This window comes from Dromiciops gliroides, chromosome 3 (assembly GCF_019393635.1).
Source record: "Dromiciops gliroides isolate mDroGli1 chromosome 3, mDroGli1.pri, whole genome shotgun sequence".
NCBI classification, from domain to species: Eukaryota; Metazoa; Chordata; class Mammalia; order Microbiotheria; family Microbiotheriidae; genus Dromiciops; species Dromiciops gliroides.
Window position 1 is genome coordinate 273,871,161 of NC_057863.1, and position 21,931 is coordinate 273,893,091.

At 36.9% G+C, this 21,931-nt stretch overlaps 1 protein-coding gene and 1 pseudogene across 5 annotated transcripts in view; one reads left to right on the plus strand and one right to left on the minus strand.

Annotated features, from left to right (window-relative positions):
• Nucleotides 1-21,931, minus strand: part of KDM6A (lysine demethylase 6A) — a 272,112-nt gene that overhangs the window by 242,973 nt on the left and 7,208 nt on the right. The gene's annotated exons all lie outside the window — the stretch shown is intronic.
• On the plus strand, nt 10,391-10,889 carry LOC122746916 (annotated as a pseudogene).

Consider the following 21,931-nt stretch of genomic DNA (forward strand, 5'->3'; position numbering starts at 1 on the left):
TACTTCTGGGTCTTTCAGGCCCAAAGCCTGGATGACGGGTTTCGTTGAGGGACTGGCCCTCTCTCAATAAACCTATTTGCTTCAGCCTAGAAACTTTATTATTTTTATTCTTCCGTCGGACTTAAAATTTTTTCACGACAATATTTTGCTAAGCACTAGGAATAAAACTTAGAAGCACAAAGACAATCCCAAGTATTCAAAGAGTTTACATTTTGATGGAGAAAGATGACAGATTGTAATCATTGGTAACTGGGGAAGAAGGGTGGGGCCAGTCGCAGTTAAGGATAAAAAGGCTCAGGAACCTCCATTTTGTGCCCATTCCACTAAGAGGAATGGCCCATTTTCACAAGAATGAAAATAAAGCCTCTGACACTTCTTCAACGCTGGGGTCCCAGAAATTTTTGAGTGCTGTTTCTCACAGAGGAGTCACTGAAGATTCTCAAACATAAGAATGGCACGGTCAGACCTACACTCTACAAATATCAATTTGGCAGTTGTATGGAAAATGGATTCAAGAAGGTAGAAACGTTGCTGTAAGACCAATTAGGAGGTTACTATAGTCATGGGGAGAAGAGGATGTATACTATAAAAACTAGTATAAGAAAAAGGGATGGACACTAAGAGATAATAATTGAGGATATTGGACTCAACCAGACTTTGCACCTAATTGAATGGGGAGGGAGAGTGACAATGAAGAATCAAACATGCCTCCTAGATTTTGAAACTAGACCGTAAAAATGACTACTCCTGACAGAAAGATCACTCAGAAGAAGGGGTAAGTCTATGGTAAAAACAAAGTATTTTGGACATATTAAGGTGTTTATGGGACATCCAAATGGAGATGTGGGACTGAAGACTTCAGTTAAGAGATATAAGGATTCAGTCTCCAAAGAGATGATAGTTCAATCCATGGCAGCTAGAGATAACCAAAAACAGAGAGAAAGAAGAGCTCATGACAATCCAATGACTCAACTAAGGAAAAATTGCTTCAGTAATTTGTTCCACTGAACATGCAAGGGAGAACAAAAGTGGAGGGGGGGGAGAATTCCAGTTCTGAAAGACAAAGGGTATGAGACTGCCTTCAACAAAGTTGTGAATTCATAAACAAAGGAATGAAAAACATAGATTAAATGGAAATATCATTTAAAACCTAAAATTTAAGAAAATGATGTTGCCTGGGTTTAATAAAGATATACTTTTCAAAATAGAGAATTTCTATGAATCAGCAAATCCATCAAGATTTATAATCTGTCAAACAATAATAATTTTTATGCTCTACTTATTTCCACAGTAATGTGATGAGGTGATTCTATAATAAACAGTTAAAATCTGATCAGGATTTATGCTAAAGAGATCAAAGACAACAAGTGAGGGCCCATGTATAACAAAAATATGCATAGAAGCACTTCTGCAGTAGCAAAAAGGCTGAAAATAAAGTTAGTTCCATCAACTGGAAAATGGCTGAACAAATAAATATTTGTAAAATCACTCAGCACAGTGCCTGACACATAGTAGGCAGTATGTAAATACTTATTCCTTCTTTCTTCACTCCCATAAGAATGATATAAGAAATGAAAGATTCATTAAGCAACTATAAACAGAAGTGGAATGAAATAAGCAGAAACCAGGAAAACAATAATTAAAAGAAAAAGAACAGTAAAGAAAGACCAAATTATAATCAAGTTTGGTCTCAGGGGGAGAAAAGAAAGTATGTTTCTCTGTACCATCACCAGCCCCTCTCACCACCTACTCACCTTAAAAGAGGTGAAGAATATGAATACAAAATGTTGCATACATAGTCTAATCTGGTCATAGTTTGAGAAGGTGGGGGGGGGGGTAAACAATATTTAGAAATGACTATACTGTAAAAACAAAAAGTATCAAAAAACTTTAATTTACACATACACACAATTTCAATTTGGTCACACTGAGTTTGAGGAAGAAGCAAGACACCTAAGTAAAGTAGTCCCAGCACACTGGGAATACAAGACTGGAGTTCAAGAACAGAACTGGGTATAAAGATAAGGGATTTATCTGAATAGATGGGATAATGAATCATAGAAGCAAATGAGGTTACAAAGAAAAGAACCAACAAACACACTTAGGGGGCAGGGAGATTAACAAGTAAGGGTGTGATTAAGAAAGATCTAAGAATTGTTCCAACTTTTATGAAAATATTGTGATCTCTAAATTGCTTTATTCAATACCTCCACTTAAAGCAGTTCACTGAAAACCTCAAAAAAAACCAACAACCTGATTCTGCATTTTTAATGAAAGAAAAACACAACATGGGTACAGAGATTATTTTCATAGACTAAAATTTACCACCAGTTTAGAGAATCACATATTACTTCACATGCTTAGATGTAACAAAGAAGAGGGAAAAGTAGATCCTGAGATAAATTTATTTCAATGTTCTTTAATTACTTCAGTTAAATGACCCAAAACACTCAATATGACCATCAGGTACCTCCAGTACCACCACTACCAAAGGAATACCACTTGTTAACCCTTACAAAAAAGTATTTTATATATTTTTTAAATATGGCATGGGGGGGGGGGGCGTGGGGCGTGGCAATTTCCCTGACACATGAATTCACCATTCTGAACAGGAACAATTGATAGTCATTGATTGTACAAAACATGTACTTTGAGGCTATTATAACGCCTAACACCTCTTTGACTCTGGGGAAAACCTCAAGGATTTTCCTTAAATAGAATCCCCTCAATATAACTATAAAGATGTTCATTCTGTAATGTGCAACTGGTTTTGTTTTGTTTTTTCCCATTCCCAGTTAAGCATATATATCTCATGCAGTGATTAGCAACTAACAAGTTGGGCATCTTATTAGTTTGATTTCATGTCACCTATATATTTTCCATTTCTTTAAAATACTGCTTTTCTACATTTTAAGGGAGTTAACAAATAATTGTGTTTTGAGAATTCCACAAGTTTCTATAAGCTAACTAGAGATATGCCCTAAGGTTATAAAATCAAAGGTGAGAATCCTTGACCTAACATAACAAGTTTGAAAAATAACATTTTAAAAGATACCAAATAGTTAGAAAAGGGTTCCCCGGGGCAGCTAGATGGCGCAGTGGATAGAGCACCAGTCCTGGAGTCAGGAGTACCTGAGTTCAAATCTGGCCTCAGACACTGAATACTTACTAGCTGTGTAACCCTGGGCAAGTCACTTAAACCCAATTGCCTCACTTAAAAAAAGAAAAGAAAAGAGTTCCCCTCCAAATTAAGTAGGCATTAATTCACTGGACTTTCACACACTAAATTCTTCATTTCAAACACACCAAACCTACCCTTATTGACCCTTAGGCCTCTTTTTTTGCTTTGCCCAGAAACTGATAAAAAATGAAAATACACATATATGTATGGCAAATCCAGAAATGTTTACATGAAAATTCTTTGGATTGATCAATACACCAAATGTCTTTTTCTTCAAGGAAATAAAGTAATCCATTTTCTACATACAGCTTGAATTAGATGGTTTCTGAAGTTCCTTCCAACACAATCTATGATCCTATAAATTTCAGTTTCATTTGGAACTTGTCAAATCAATTCATAGCAAAATGATGACACTACAAACCACACCCAAATTTTCAAATACCATATACCTTATATACAGGTCCTTATTGGTTCTATGAAAACCCTATATTAGGTGAAATATTATAAAAGGCAACAGAGAGCAGTTAGCTCAAATTTTCATCAACCATCTGTCATGTGTTATTATGGCACATTTTCATGGCAATTAGCCAGATTACATCAGAGCAAGGTTTAGTGAAAATGGATTAATGTCATCAAAGACCATAATACTGAAAATATGAGTTTGGCCTAAGAAAAATATCCCTAACCAAAACTCAATGAACAAAACGACTGGAAAGAACCAATTTACAATTTACAATTGCCATTTATAAATAGGCTTACCTTTAAATAATCTAACTACCAATAAATTTTATCATACCATTAAGCTGCTTTTTTAGTTACTTATCTTAAAGTTTTCAAATTATAGCAAGTTCCTTACTGATAGAAATAGCTTTATAGTTTGCAAACTGCTGTACCTTCTGTTTTCTTATTTAAGAAACAACCCTGTGAAGTGTCTAGTTCAAATATTACTATACCTAAGAGACACAGTTAGGAAGCCATTAAGGCCAGCACTCAAACCCAGGACTTCTGACTAACATGCAATAAGTGTTCTACTAAACCACAATTTCAACCTATTTCCTGTACATCTTCTCTGGCTAGAACTGGGCCTTCAAGCAATGCCACTTTATCACACACTTCCAGTTTTTCTGTGTGTGTTGTCCCTACCCCCATCAAGAGTAAGCTTCTTTTTTAAAAAAATTATAACTTAAAAAAAAAAAGTAAGCTTCTTAAATAAGGACAGGACCTGTTTTGCATGATTTGGTATCCTCCACTTTCTGACACATAAGCCCTTAATAATAAATCTTTTGGGGCAGCCAACCTGGAGTCAGGAAGACACATCTTCCTGAGTTGAAATTTAGCCTCACACATTTACTAGCTGTGTGACCCTGGACAAGTCACTTAACCCTCTTTGCCTCAGTTTCCTCATCTGTAAAATGAGCTAGGGAAGGAAATAGCAAACCAATCCAGTATCTTTGCCAAGAAAATCCAAAATGGGGTCTCAAGGAGTTGGACATGACTAAAAACAACTGAGCAACAATAACAAAATAAATCTTATATCTATGAATCCAGTTAGACAAAGTCTTGTGGATTTTAGGACTTCAGCAGAAAGCAGAATACTCTGTTCCCACAGACTTACTCCAGCAAAGGCCTTAAATTTTCAACTAGACTGAAATCATGAATAAGAAATTCATTGAGAAACGTCAGTAACTAACTGTAAATTTCACCCAAGGCTTGGATTCCATTAATACTGGAATAGACCAAACAGAAATCAATGACTATGAGACAGCAAGAAATCTTAGAACAAAATCAAAAGATTGGGGGGGGGGGGGGTGGAGAAGGAAATGGAAGCTACCTGGTATCAAAACAGGTCAAGGAGAGACAAATTAAGAATCAATAAATTAAAAAATCATAATCATAATTTTTTTAAAAGGCCACTAATCATCTCCTAAAAATAAACCTGAAAAGGAAAAGTCCCAGAAATGTCAGCCAAAATCCCATGGTCCCATGTCAAAGCAAAAATACTACAAAGCATACAGAAGAAACAGTTTATATACTAAGGAAATAGAATCACCTGACAGTATCTACTAAAAATAAAAGATCTTGTAATATAAGGCTTACAACCAAGAATAATTTACTCTAAAACTCTAAGGATTCTCCTGCCGGGTAGGGGAATGGAAAATTTCCAAAAATTTGACAAAAAGACCAGGACTGAGTAAGAGCTATGAAGAGTATAGAAAAACTTAGGAGGGTAATTTAATTTTGGCAATTAGAAGGAATGAAGCAGTTCTAATATTCTAATAAAGGGGGAAAGAAACATGTGTCACTTTAGAACCTTAATGTCTTCAAAAGGGTATTGGGAGAGGAAGCTAGATGGCGCAGTGGATAGAGCACCGGCCCTGGAGTCAGGAAGACCTGAGTTCAAATCTGGCCTCAGACACTTAACATTTACTAGCTGTGTAACCCTAGGCAAGTCACTTAACCCCAACTGCCTTACCAAAAAAAAAAAGGGGTACTGGGAGACAAGAGGTTGGAGGTGGAAAAACTACAAGAAAAACAGAGGTCCTGGATGTGGATTAATTCTAAGGATTGAAAAAAAGGGCAAAGCTAAAAGGAGGAATATACTGGTACAGAGGAAAGGAACAAGAATAGAGTAGAATTTACTATTTCTCTTAACTGACATGTGAGAGAAGAAAAGCATCCAAACATGGAAAGAGCAAAGAAGGGGAGTGAGTATTAAATGAACTCTAATTTGAAAAAGAAGACACATACACAGAGATATACACAGTTAGCTATGGAAATCCATCAAACAGGGGAACAAGTAGGGATGGGTGAAGGAAGAAGAAAAAAATAATACCAATAGTGACAAAACAAATTTTTCTGATTCTGAAAAGGGGGAAGGAGGATGAAGAAAAAAGAAAAATCTAAAAATCTAAAAAAGTTAAAGCCTTAGATTTACTCTTAAGACAACTGAGAAATAGCTGGGAAAAAATTGTATATGAATGTAAAAAGTGACAAAACAGATTATTTCAAAGAATCCTAGATTGGCACAGAATGAAATGAACAGAACCAGAAGAACAATTTGTAAAAGGAATCTTACACTGTAAAAAGGGCAACTTTCAAAGACTTAAGCCTTTGAAACTCTGATCAATATAACCATCAGACATACTTGCAGAGGAACTATGATGAAACATGTTACCCACACATAAAGTGCAGAAACATTTTTTGGACATGGCAGAGGAATGGATTTATTTTGCTTGGCTTTGCATACTTATGACAAAGTTTCCAGCTGTGCCCCCACACTTTTTTTCTTTTTCTGGATTCTTAATTAGGAGAAATTAGGAGGAAGGAGCTAAGCTGTGGGAAGGGTAATAGTGATGGTTTTTTAAAGTGGCCATTTCGGGGACAAACTAGGTGGTGCAGTGGATAAAGCACTGGCCCTGGATTCAGGAGGATATGAGTTCGAATCCGACCTCAAACACTTGACACTTAATAGCTGTGTGACCCTGGCCAAGTCATTTAACCCTCACTGCCCCATCAAAAAAAAGTAGACATTTAAACATTTTTTATAATGCACAGAAAAGAACAGCAGGTTTGTTTTGGTTTTGTTTCCAGGAGGAGGCTTAAAAGAAAGCAAATACAAGCTAGAAAGTCCTAGAAGTAACATAAAGAATTTATTATATCCTTTTTTAAAAAACAAGCTGTATGTAATGGTCATTGGTGGTTTTATGCAGAAATAACACCATTAGGAGCAGCTAGGTAGCGAAATGGATGGAACACCAGCCTCGGAGTTTAGATGCCAAATGTTCAAATTCAGCCTCAGAAACTTACTTTACTTACTAGCTATGAGACCCTGGGCAAGTCACTTAATCTGGATTGCCTAAAAAAACATCATCTTTGTGTATGGAAATGCTTTTTTTGTAACCCCAAATTTTTTAAATTTCTTAAAAGATTAAGTCATTTACTCTCTGAAAAATATCTAAGTGAATTTCATTTAAATTCACTGTAAACCTGCAGTCTATCAACTAAAAATGATGCTAACTACTTCTACTGCTATGTGATGCAATGGACTGAGTGTTGGACTTGGAAATGAGTTGGACCCAAATGCAAATCTTGCCTTATACAAACTGTGTGATCCAATGCAAGTCACAACCCTTGCTTACCTCGGTTTCCTGATTTATATGAGGATACTAATAGCAACTACCTCAAAGGATTGTTGTGAGGATCAAATGAGAAAGAGTATGTAAAGTGCTTTGCAAACCTTAAAAACATTCTATAAATGCTAACTATATGCATTTTTAGGTTTTTTCCTAGTGACAGTGATGTTTTCCCTCAATCTACTCTGTGACCAAAGAATGCAATTTTGTAGCAACTCAGATATATTATGTCTTTTGTGGGAAAAATAAAAACAAATCTTTGCAAACAAAAACCAGATGATAGATTTCATTGGTATATCCATAAAATAATTTTAAGAAAAATTATCCTCAGAAATGCCCTTAAATCTCCATAAAGGACAGATGCCAAAAAAAAAAAAACAAAAAACAATGGAGTTTGGAAGAAAGAGTTCTCTAAAATTTCTAAAAATCACAGGCTCCAGACTCCAGTTCTGTCTCTTAGACTTCCTGTATTACCTTGCATATGTCACTAAACATTCTTGGGTTCCACTTTTCCACTTTTCTCATCTGTAAAATGAAAAGATTAGAGTAAGATGACCTAACATGTCCCTTCCACCTGTCAATCAAATACCCAATATGAGGATCTCCCCAATGAGGGAACTCTGCCCAGTAAAGCAGACACTAAACCATCTGGGAACCTGAAAAGCCATGCATGGAGCTTAAAGGAGAGGTTAAACAAACAGCAACAAACACTAGCAAGTCTTAGAGGGACCACTTGAACCCAGGTCTTTCAGGCTCCAAGGGAAGCTTGCTCTGTTCCAAATACTCATAACTGAAATGACATTTTGACGGGGGTGGGGTAACACAAGGGAATAGGCATCCTTTGGTTAATAGAATTTTCATTACCTCAAATTTTGGTTGAACCTTTGAATTCTATTTAAACATCATAATATCTTACAACTTTTCAATGCTAATAAAAATCTATTCCAAAACTTCGAAATATTTTACCTCAGACTTAAATCTAACCCTAACAGTAATAGTGAATAACCAAACACAATGGAAATTGTCAGAATTTGTCACCATTTAAATAGATACACAGTGATCTAGGCTGACCCCTTCCAACAAATGAATCAATTAATGAATAAAGGAATAAAATTAGATATCAAGGTACTCTAAAGAGAATATACAATTATTTCCTACCTTAGCTCTATTGTGTGACCATGTTACTGTGTCAGTTTTTTCTAATATAAAAATGAGAGGATTTGACTAAATTCATGTCCCCTGATGATCACTATTATCATAATGGAAGAGAAAGGCTATCCTAAGTGAAATACAAGAAAAGAAAAGTGAGTATAATCATGACTTTAAGTAAAAGCAAAACTTTTCTAAACCATCAATTAAAAGATCTTTTGCTTTAAAAAAAATACATATAGAAAACCAAAAAGTGGGTTAAATAACAAGTAGGGTTAAGTAACAAGAGACCACCTAGTAAGAGTAATGACTAATGCTAATGACATGAATTTTTATCAATGTCTATAATATTGTTAATATTACTTCACTGTTCTTAAAGAGAGATGCCTGGAGCACTGAGAGGTTAAATGACTTGCCCATGGTCACGTGCAGCTACAACTGTCAGAGAGGACTTGAACCCAGCCCTCTATCCACCATACCATAATGCTTCTCACATACTAACGTAAGTACACATATCCATATACATGAATTACAGTGACATTATCAATTTAAATATTCAACAGGTCTGAAAGAACCAGGTATGCATGCTATAAATTCTAAAGACACAAATGCAACCTTTTATAAATTATTAAAATCCACATATAATAGTTCACAAAATAAAGTTATTTTAGCTTATCACGGATAGATAGCATGGGCTACAAGTGATTCTGTGAGGAGGAAGCACTATCTTCACCATAAAAGAGTTAAATTCAATGTCACATATTACATATCAAGCCAATAAATTTCTCTTTTCCAAATTAAAAAAGTTGTGAAAGCAATTAGTTACTAGGCTTGTTCATTCCCTGTAACTTGCAATATCACTACTATGGTCTATACTCCAAAGAAATTAAAGAAAAAGGACTCAAATGGACAAAAAAATTTCTAGTAGCTCTATTTGCCCAGGCCAAAAATTGGAAACACAAGGGAAACACTTATCAATTGAAAATTGGCTGCCAAGTAATGGAATCAATGTGATGAAACATTTCTGTGTTCTAAGAAATGACAAAGGGAAAAAATAATTCTGACGAAACCTGGGAAGACTTGTATGAACTAATGCAAAGTGAAGTGAAGAGAATCAGGAGAACAGCTTGATAAAATAACAGTGTAGTAAAGACAAACAGTTCTGAAAGACTTAGTACCTCTAACAATAACCAACCATAATTCTTGAGAATTTATGATGAAACATGCTAACCCACCTTCATGTAGAGAGAAACAATGGACAGAGAGTGCAGATTGAGGTGGTTTTTTTTTGACATGTCCAATGCGGGAGTTTGTTTCAATTTATTATGCATGTCTTTAACAGTTTTGTTTTTCTTACTTTCTCAATGGAGAAGGGGAATGGTGGAAGGTATAATGAGGGACAGAATTCAAACCTGAAAATAAAACTGATTTGAAAAAAAAAGTCATGGTTACTATCTACTATCTTAAAAAATATTAACTATAAAAATACAGTATGTAAAATTTCTTCACAAATACTTTTAACTACTAAGTAATCGATCCTTTGGTATGCTCACCCATAACACAAAGAAAAATATACAACAGCCCTCAGTACTGTGCAGGAAAATTTTTTGACTATCTATAAAAAGTAACAGTCATTAATATTCCAAATGTACATCCTTATCCAGCAACCAATAAATGAGTACTGGAATAATTAAGCCATAGCAATACAGACATGAAATAAGGAAATTGCAATTAAAAAGAAAAAGGGGGGGGGCAGCTAGGTGGCACATTGGATAGAGCACTGGCCCTGGAGCCAGGAGGACCCGAGTTCAAACCTGGCCTCAGACACTTGACACTTACTAGCTGTATGACCCTATGACCCTGGGGCAAGTCACTTAACTCCAATTGCCTCACAAAAAAAAAAAAAAAAAAAAGGCCTCAGACACTTGGCAGCATGGGTAAGTGCTGTGGTCTTCATACACCTAGAAAGCTCTGCAGCCACATAAGAGACCAAAAGTGGCATGACAAAAAATACAAGAAAGCTCATTTGAGCACAGCCTTGAAGGCCGACCCATTTGGAGGAGCATCTCATGCAAAAGGGATTGTCTTGGAGAAAGTTGGTGTTGAAGCCAAGCAGCCCAACTCTGACATCAGGAAGTGTGTGAGAGTCCAGCTGATTAAGAACAGAAAAAAAATCACCACCTTGTTCCCATAATGGTTGCTTGAACTTTATTGAGGAAAATGATGAAGTTTTTGTTGCTGGATTTGGGTGAAAAGGTCATGCTGTTGGTGATATTCCTGGAGTCGCTTCAAGGTTGTGAAAGTTGCAAATGTTTCTCTTCTGGCCTTGTACAAAGGCAAGAAGGAAAGACCAAGATGATAAAAATTGTATGATGTCTTTGTTATAGTAAACAGTTTTCATGTTAAAAAAAAAAAGAAAAAAAAAAGATCCAAAACACTAATAAGAGAAAAACAAATTTAAAAAGCACTAAGGTTGGGGCAGCTAGGTGGCGCAGTGGATAGAGCACCAGCCCTGGAGTCAGGAGTACCTGAGTTCAAATCCGGCCTCAGACACTTAATACTTACTAGCTGTGTGACTCTGGGCAAGTCACTTAACCCCAATTGCCTCACTAAAAAAAAAAAAAACAAAAAAAGAAAAGAAAAAAAAAAGCACTAAGGTTCTACCTCACACTTGTCCCATTGGTAAAGACTGCCTTCAACACCGCCCCCCCCTTCTTCCCCTCCCCCCCCAGAAGAAAAAGGAAAATGACAATTGTTGGAGGGAATGTAGGGCAAGGCAACACTAATGCAACAGTGATGGAGGTGTGAACTGGTCGAATCATCCTGGTACAACCTATTACTAATCCCCTCCAAAAAAAAAAAAAATCAATAAATTGTGTATATCTCTGGATACTATGTTTACTCATATGCAAAGAATTAATTATACCAGGACTTTTACTTAACCCCCCCAAAAAAATAACAGAAACAAAGTATATGCCCATCAAACAGGGAATGACAGAACAAATTATGGTAGACAAATGCAAAGGGGGGGGGGTGCTACTGCCCCATATTGAGAGAAATTAAATAATGTCATATCAGAAAAATGCTGTTATCTCAGAAAATGAGACAGGCAGGGAGTCTGGTTAAGGAAGGAGCATTACAGAAAGGAGATCTCAACCAATGAGACAAAGCGGTGCGGGACTCTGCATTAGATTTAGGGATAAAAAGGGAAGTTTGCTGTGGCAAAGTGCACCACTTCTACAATGCATGCCCATTCTTGCAAGGATGTAATAGTCCTCATATATTCACCAAGAAATGACAAATGTCAGATTCAAATAAATCTGGGTTAATACTTGTATGAATTAAAGCAGAGTACACTGAGCAGAACAAGGGTAACAACTAATAAAATGACTACCATAATAACTTTGAAAGATTTCAGATCACTTTGGTGGCTAATCTTAATTTCAGACATCTCATTTATCTTGAGTGAACACAAGTCTGTTTTTTGCCGAGGTGATGGACTAGAGCTTCATAATGAGACTACATATTTTACTATGGTTAAAATTTCTTTTATTTTGCTTGACTGCACTTATCTGTCAGGAGAGGGAAAAGAGGGAGTGGACAGGTAGTGAAAGTGATACAAAATTAGACATTTTTTTTTTAAATCAATGAAATATTTTTAAGATGCACAGGAGAGCAAAAACCATTTAGAAGGAAACACAAGCAAGGTATTCCACCATCCTTCATTTTATACTAGATTAGCATTTAAAAACTGTATCTAACAGAAGTTCCTATTTTGATACATGACCCTTCTTTTACTTTTTGGTATATTGAAATGCTGACGTTTCTTAAATTTGTAACATATATACATATATATACCCATATACATACATAACATATACACACAAACATACATACATAAACATACATATACAAACACACACACCCCTATGTATATGGTCCACAACTAAGAAATGAAGACCAAATGATTCCACACTACTTAGAAGCTGCATACCTACAAAGCATAACTATGTTTGACAGGTACTAAAAATGAAGAAAATGTAAGCTTCTTGAGGGCAGGAACTATTTCATCTTGATCTTTGTCTCCAGCATTTAAGCAGTGTCAGGAACACAGTAAGCACTTGGTAAACACGTATTGACTTAATATATGCTTGTTGACTTTCTGGGCATATAATAAGTACTTAAAATACACATGTTCCCTAAGGCCCTTCCTTTGAAGGGATCCATGAGAGGTTAAAACCATTTTGAAAATAATACTAAATGTTTTCATTTCAAATACAGCAAAGAATAAATAAATATAACCCATTTAAGTTCTTGGGGTAGGGGTATGTAAAGGGGTCTCAAGACCAGAAAGTTTGAAAACCACCATATAAATGATTAGAATCCACTGATCACAGGTAAGACATTTCCAACTTAGTAGGTTGTTTGTCCTTCATTCCCAAAGAGGACCACTGACACAGGGGTGATGTCATGACTCACACTGAATTAGATTTAAATGAGAGAGGGTTGTGCAAGGTCACTAACCTCACCCTCCTCCAGGGCTATCTGATTCCCCTGGCAAGATATATTATCAGGATGACTGGAGATGGCCCCAGATATTTAAGGCAATTGGGGTCAAGTGACTTGCCCAGGGTCACACAGCTAGTAAAATGTCTGAGGTGAAATCTGAAGTCAGCTCCTTGTGACTTCAGAACCAGTGCTCTATCCACTGTGCCACCTAGCTGTCCCCAAATCAGTAGGTATTACATTCAATAAAGTGAAATAGAAAGAATATAATTCTAAAACACCAATCTAATAAATGAATGAATGAATAAGTATAAGATGACACCGGATAAATTAAGATCTCCAAAACTGGATAGACTCAAACAAACAACCTCAAAAAAAAACCAAAAAAAACACCACAAAGGAAACAGTTTTCACAGGATCGCTGATCTAGAGCTACAAGAAACCTCAGAGGTTGTCCAGCTCTAACTCCTCAATTTAGAAAGGAAGAAGCTTGGCAGCACCCACAGAATTCAAGTGAGTTACCCAAGAGCACAGACTATTAACCAGCAGAAGCAAGACTCACACCTAAGTCCTCTGCCTCCAAATCCAGAACTCTTTTCCACTCTTTCATACAACCATCATAAATAAAAATATTGATTTTAACTATCATCAGACTACAAAACTGCCTCAGACAACAAATATTTGCTCCTCTGGCCAAGCAAAAGAAAAACAGTAGCCAACAGCAACACCCATTTAGAATATAAATTCAAGCTCACAAATTTACAACTGGAAAAGACCTCAGAGCTCATCAAATTCAATTCCCCTCATGTTGTAGAGAGAAGGAAACTGAGGCCCAAAGTCTAGTCACTTCACTAGTCCAAGATCACACAGGCAGTAAATTGCAGAACTGGAATTTGAATCCAGGTCCTGTAACTCCAAATCCCATGCTCCTTCTGCTATACCACACTCCTGCTCTCATCTGCTTATTATAAAATATTGCCAGGAGGACTGAGTATTATAAGCAGTATAACCTTACAAAACAGGAAGAGCAGATGAAAATTGATCTGCAGCAGGCCAGTGTGAGCCACAAATAAGACAGGTCTCCCAAAGAGAATCTGTCATTAAAACAAAGCTCAGGGGGGCGGCTAGGTGACATAGTGGATAGAGCACCTGCCCTGGATTCAAGAGGACCTGAGTTCAAATCCGGCCTCAGGCGCTTAACACTTACTAGCTGTGTGACCCTGGGCAAGTCACTTAACCCCAACTGCCTCACCAAAAAAAAGAAAGAAAGAAAACACAGCCCAAATATGGTAGAGATGTCAAAGTTTCTATAAGCATTTCCCAAAGTATCCTGTTCCATCTATCTCTCCCAAAGAGTTATCCCCTATGGAAAAAGGTTATCTGCTAGCTCAACTTCCCATGGGATCTTTGAGTACAGTAATTGGTTGAGGGGAGATGGGAGTAAGAAATTTGAATGTTCCCAGATTTACTCAAGACTAGTTAAGGTAACAAGGGAAATGTGGAGGGGGAATAGTTCAGCAAAACTAACCTTACATATCAAAAAGCCTGATTATTTTATAGAGCTCTACACAAAACGAAATGCTGTAAAATTATAATGACCAAGCTTGGCTCCAAAGAATTATGAGAAGCCATCTTCCTCTCCCATGCTCTACCCACAACTTCTTTGCAGGTGTGGGAGACTATTACTGTGGAACATGTCAATGTACTTTCATCATGCATAACATGAGGCCAAATTTGCACTCTTCCCAATAATTCTGAAAGCATTAGAGGATCAATTATCAAGTTATCTGAAAAGAAAGGGAAGATAAATAATTGGGGGAGGGGGGAATAACAGATGGTATTATTACCCCAAAAAAGGCAATCAAGAAGATAGCAGCACACTACCCATATGCCTACTTTTTCATCTCCCTATAAAATCCTTATGAATTTGACATTTATCAAGGGCACTAGATAAAAATGTAAAGGAACAGGCAAACATCTGCAATCAGTTTTCTGCTACACAGCATCTCTTCACTGTCACAAATTACTGAAAGATATAGAATCCCATTTTGCTTACTATTTGCTAAGTTTTGAAATATATTTGATTTGACATGCGTAGAGCAAAAAACAATCATAAAGGGTCTCTTCCTTCACCATATCTCCCATGTAAATGTTAAGAAGATTCCTTGATAGCTACTACAAACCTCTGATTATCAGTATCAATTTAGACATAAATAACTAGGAGGCATATGCTTATGCAAGGTGCTCACCACTTTCAAGCAGGTTATTCTGTGCAGAAAATAAATAGAAGAAGAGTATTTTACACATGTTAAGGTGTAGCAAGTAGGGCCAAAAAAAATTTAACTGCTACAATGCTTTTCCAGTATCATGGACCTCTGTATCATTTGTCACCAATCTGAGGAACATATATGATTTAATATTGCCTTTATCCCCTTATTAGGGTTTTGTGTATTGGGAGTTTGTTTCCCTTCCCCTCTATAATCTGAACATTTCACATGTGGAGAATCATAACTGGGAGGGAGAAACACCACCTTTATGAAGCCTTTAATTTCTTATTTTTAATAGAATAAGCCCAAGGCCAGTTTCCTGGCACATGCCATTTAAGTGGTATTTATCCTATTAGCATGAATTGTACCCTTGCTTTTTGCTTTCACCCCTAAAACTAATCAAGGTCTCCCCCAGTTTTTCCAGTAATAAACCTCAGAAGTAAAGTTAGCATCTGCAATTGGACAACACTCCCAGAGCATCATGGTAACAAAGATAGCACCCTCCACATTTCCCTTGTTACCTTAACTAATCTTGAGTAAATCTGGGAGCATTCAAATTTCTTACTCCCATCTCCCCTCAACCAATTACTGTACTCAAAGATCCCATGGGAAGTTGAGCAGATAACCTTTTTCTACCAGCCATCACCATCGGAACCCCACACAGGAAAGTACATTTCAAAAACACGTCAGAGAGAGGACTTTTCTTAAACAAAAAGGCAAAGATGGGAAGCCTTTGTGAAGCAGCCACAGAAACCAAATTTGGAGCACTATTAAGATAGTCACCTCAATTTGAAAGAAGCCACTAGTTTCCCACTTTCATCTGTTAGACACATAAATATTCTGGGGGCAGCTAGGTGGTGCAGTGGATAGAGCACCGGCCCTGGAGTCAGGAGGACCTGAGTTCAAATCCAGCCTCAGATACCTGACACCTACTAGCTGTGTGACCCTGGGCAAGTCACTTAACCCCAATTGCCTCACCCCCAAAAAAGAAACAAAAAAATATTCTATACTTTGACATTCTAGATATTCTATCCTTTATAGATACACACACACACACACACACACACACACACACACACACACTCTCTCTCTCTTTCATAGATATTCTATCCTTTAACAAATTTTTGGACATGTAAGTCTTATAGTCAATTCCCTTTCCCTCTCCCTAACAAGTAACTGAATTCCAAAATAATAATAGAAACTGATTAAGTCTCCTCATTTTTAAATTCTGCAAAACAAGGGAGCCCTGATTTCAAATGCTACAGTAAGTGGTCCTAACTTATAAGATTCTTCAGGTGGATAACTGCACAAAGTCTCAGAATACCAACAGTCTTCCCCCATAACAAGAATAGTAATTATTTTACTTACTATACCTGTGATATGATGACAAAAATGATGACAATGACAACAATGGATGACTGGACCGGTGATTTCACTGATATAGGGAACTCTTATGTAAGAAAAGTCCTCTACCTCTGCGGGTGGTCACATTCAATTTAGTCTTAAGACTAAGAGGTTAAAATGACATACCCAGGATCACACAGCCAAGAATCTGTCAAATGTGGAACTTAAACCTACAACGAATCAGCAGCAGCAGCATCAATCATAATTTTTACCATACCTGGTGATTTCCCCAACGTATGGAGCTCTTAGTAAGGATCTTTATCAGTGTAAGGTCCTTGAGAGCAAGGATTGTTTCATTTTTGTCTTCCTATCCTCAAGCATCTAGCATAGTGTCTAGTACTGTGTTATGTGCTTAATATTTATTAAATGATTTGGATGAAGATAGATACCTCCTGTACAACTTACGATGTTAGAAGAGTTGCCGGGGGCACTCTAAGGGATTAAGTAATTAGCCCAGATCAAGTAGTTAGTATGTATCAGAAGCAGGACCTGAAACCCTCTTTTCCAGACTGACACCAGCTCTCTAGCCACTGTGCTTCACAGCCAATAATTAAAAACCACCACCACAATGATAGTGACAGCTTTAAATCCATTATCATCTCCCCTAAATCAAAGTCAGCCTTCCAAGCTAAAGAGGGAGTCAAATCAAATCAAGGTATCTATTTATCACAATATTTACATAGATGACTATCAAGTTATATGGGTCCATCAAAAACATATTAAAGTAGTCCCTTCAACTCACAAATTTTATTTGGACCTTTAAGTGTACAACCCCTAACAAATAACAAAGTTTCAAGGTTTCGTTTCTTTCTTTTCTTTTCTTTTTTGGGCAGGGCAATGAGGGTTAAGTGACTTGCCCAGGGTCACACAGCTAGTAAGTGTCAAATGTCTGAGGCCATATTTGAACTCAGGTCCTCCTGAATCCAGGGCCAGTGCTTTATCCACTGCACCACCTAGCTGCCCCAACCTAGAGTATTTTAAAATACGATCTTCTTCCATAGGTTCAGTTAGTCTCCTGACTTTAAGCTTGAAACCTTGAAACTGGGGCAGCTAGGTGGTGCAGTGGATAAAGCACTGGCCCTGGATTCAGGAGGACCTGAGTTCAAATATGGCCTCAGACACTTGACACAACACTAGTCGTGTGACCTTGGGCAAGTCACTTAACCCTCACTGCCTTGCCAAAAAAAAAAATACTCTAGGTCTGTCTCTCCAGGCAAGACACCTTGAGCAGAAATACATGATGAAACTTATTATTTTCTGAATAAAAAAACTCAAAGGCAAAAACTAATTTAAAGCAATTAGCACCCACAAAGTACAAATCTTACGGTATACTTTTGGAACTGCAAAATGGATTTTGTGAGGAAATGGGGAATGGTGTCCTCTCAATAAGAATATTAATAGTCACCATTCAAATTACACTCCTCCAGACCTGTTTGATGAAAAAGGTCTCCTTCCCCTCCCCCCACTCCACAAAATTACATGGTTCAGGGAAAGCCCTGAGGTTGGTCTCAATTAGGTCCACTCCTGAGCTATGTCCACATAAAGGAGGATTGAAGAATTGTCCATGTATCACCTCCCCCACTGGCTAAGAGATGACAGATCACTGCTACCGAGTTCCAAAGAATTACTGAGCAGAAGTCGTTTTCCTCACAATTAACAAAATATAGGACTTGCACCTTAAGGTGACCATAGAATAGTTAAACACTATTCTCCAAAAAAGAAGAGGCTTTGCAAAATACTAAGAGGACAAGAGAATTCAAAAACCTCAAACACTTTTGAAACAAGGACTGGAAAAAAAAAAGGACACTGGACTAATCAAAAGTAAATGAAAGTGCTTTACTTCTATATGTAGTCAACAAACAGCTAAGATCCAAGACTAAGTAAATCAAAAGGCCTTCTATGGTCAACATCTGCATGAAATCAGCCAACAATAAAGTTGAACAAATGACTGCATCATATGAATTTGTATGGCAATTTAGGACCAGATTCATCACCATCCAAAAGTTAGAGCATTATCCTTACAGACCAATACAGATCAGTATTTATTATTACAACTATTATGTGACAATAGCTGTGTAAAATTCTGGGGATTAAAAAAATCAAAATTGAAAGTCTCTGACCTCAGAGACTATCAGAAGACCAAAAGCATATAAACAAACACACTGACAATAGGTACGAGACAAATGTTAAGGAGTAAGCATGAGCATCTAGGAAGGATCAGGAATGACTTCACATAGGTGTTGCATTAGGTTTTTTTTGGTTTGTTTTGTTTTGAATTTTTGCAGGGCAATGAGGGTTAAGTGACTTGCCCAAGGTCACACAGCTAGTAACTGTTGCATGTCTGAGGCTGGATTTGAACTCAGGTCCTCCTGAATCCAGGGCCAGTGCTTTATCCACTGCGCCACCTAGCTGCCCTGCATTAGTTGTTAAGGAAATAAGAGACCCCAAAAAATGGAGGTGAAGTAGAAATGCATTCATGTGAGCATGAGTACAAAAGAGTTGAGAGATAGGAGTGCTATATGATTTCATCAAGATAAACCAGAAAATATCCAGCATAATAGCACAGCAGGTTGCAAAAAATTCAGCAACTTGAATATTGAGGAAGACATGACCTGGTATCTAGAATTAAACATCCGAAGATCATTATCAGTCCTGGACAGATCAACAATAACTCCCTTTGCTGCAAATCCAGACCTTAACATATTCTGGAAAATTCAGCTAGTAAACAATATTGTCACAGCATTCTCACAAAGAGAACTATTAATGAACTGTTACACACAATTGTCTGGCTATAACAATGATGATCCATAAAAACTTAAGAACATTTGGGGAGATGCCATATTAAATATTCATGCTCTCCAAGTTACATGGAACAAAAGTCTTCCAAAATATAGAAAACTAACAAGTTGAAATCATTTGGGGAAAGGATGAAGTACTTATCACCCCCATCATCCTATCTGCCATTGGAGTTATCCCAAGGATGCTTTCAGGAAACTGATAGAAACAGTTTCCACCCTAATAATTTTATTCAACTACAAAAACAGCAATGAAATGGCCTACTGAACACGCAAAAGAAAAATATCAGAATAGCAACTTATCCCAAGACCATTTCTATGTAAATTCCATCCCATAAGTAGAGAAAAAAATGAGTAAATCATTTCTATAGCACTTAAAAATTAGTCTTTTTCTAGAAATGTATTGCCTTCTATATAATGTGATCAGAAGTGCTATATATATACATATATATGTATATATATAGCACAAAGTTGGACATATACATATATACATACACATATGTATATGTATATGTATATATGTATATGTCCAACTCTGATAACCAACCTCATTGTGACATGGAGACCCAAGTTCTTGAAAATCTATGCTACCAGAAGTACAAGCTCTATAAAGTTCTGCCAAACCAAACAAGTTTCAAATAAAAGCAATGCAACAGCCTGCTATTGTTAAGAGTAGCATAAGTATGGAGAGGTTCACGACCAAATCAACCAACATTTTATCAAGTACCTACAGGTTACAGTGCTATATACTGGGGATGCAAAGACAAAAAAACATGGAATACTAACCTTAAAAAGATAAAATGTTCAAATATGCAAAACATACATAAAATAAATGTCATTTCAAGGAGGTGGCAGCATTAGAAGCAGGGGGGAAGGGGACAGAAAAGACTGCATGTAGCTGGCATATCTACCGAGTTGTCTTGGCGGGGAGAACACCTACTAATTCTAAGATTAGGAAGGATATTCCAGGCAGGAGGGACTACTGCCCCTGTAGAGATGAGAAGAAAAAAAGGCCAGTCTGGCTGGACCATAGAGAGCATACAGGGACGTTATTCATAATAAAGTTGGAAAGACAGACTGAATACAAGTTTGAAGGTCTTTATGTACCAAAAAGAAGAGTTTGTATTTAATCCTGGAGGCAACAGGGAGCCACTGGAGTTTATTAAACAAGGGGCTTGCTACAGTTAAACCAGAAAGTTGGCCAGAGGATGATAAAATGTTTGGTCACAAAAACCCATGGAACGAAAAAATTTCAAAATGGCCCCACATTCTGTATAGCCCTTCCACTTTCATGCAATGTTAATAGAATGGCAGGAAGGAGACAAATCACACTATTAAAACCATCCACAAACATTATTTTATTCTGTAGTCAGTAATCCTAAAGTGCAATCTTTGCTCAAGAACCAATGAATTGAGACAGCTAAGTGGTGCAGTGGATAAAGCACAGGCCCTGAATTCAGGAGGACCTGAGTTCAAAACCAGGCTCAGACACTTGACACTAGCTGTGTGACCCTGGACAAGTCACTTAACCCTCATTGCCGGCAAAAAAAAAAGAACCAATGAATTAATTACTGGAGAAAAATTAACCATATATATATCAATATCGGTCCATAAATGAAAGGGTAACAGGCAAAAGGTCTGCTTACTTCACTCTGCATCAGGTCATACACATTCATAACTCTTCACATTCAAAAAGGGGTATGGGGTAACCAAGCCTGGCAACAAAAACAACAACTGAAAATATGAGAATATATAACAACAGAAGATTGAGGGCTTAGCCTTGAGTGTCAAGCATCCCACTTCTCACACTTACTGGCTGCCTGAACACAGGTAAGTCAATTAAGTTCTCAGCCTCGGTTTACTCAGGGTTGTTAAAAGGTTAAAATGAGATAATGTATGTCAAGTGTGTTGCAAACTTTAAAGTACCATAAGGTGTCAACTGTTGTTCTTATTATAACAAGGATTCCCACCTAAGAAACTAACCTCCTGGAAGACTGCTGCTTGAGGACAATTAAAAAGTATTAAAAATCACTTGCTTATTTGATAAGCACCATCTCAAATAAGGCTTCATGTAAAGAAATGGGTATTCAGAAAATGACATTTTAGAAGTACAAACAGAGGAAAAGAAACCAGTGTGGAGGACTAACAAAGCTATGGTCTTGTTTTGGTGCGTTTTCCTTTTGATATGCTGAAAGATACACAGATCTGCTAAATCTAGTTCTTAAAACCCCCCACTGCTTGGCCAAAAAAATTTATCACTATACACATGAATAGAAACAAAATTAATCTAACAGAATTTACAGAAATTCTTCTAAGTTTTTTTAATTTTGTTTTTTGAATCAGACTTATGATTTCATTGGTAAAAAAGTATACTCCCAGGTAAGAAATTCCATCTGCAATGTAGATAATGTCTATGAACACCTAATCTACAATTTATAGTCTCAGAAAGTTGCCTGGAGCACTTAGAAGTTAAGTGACTAGGCCCAAGTTTACAAA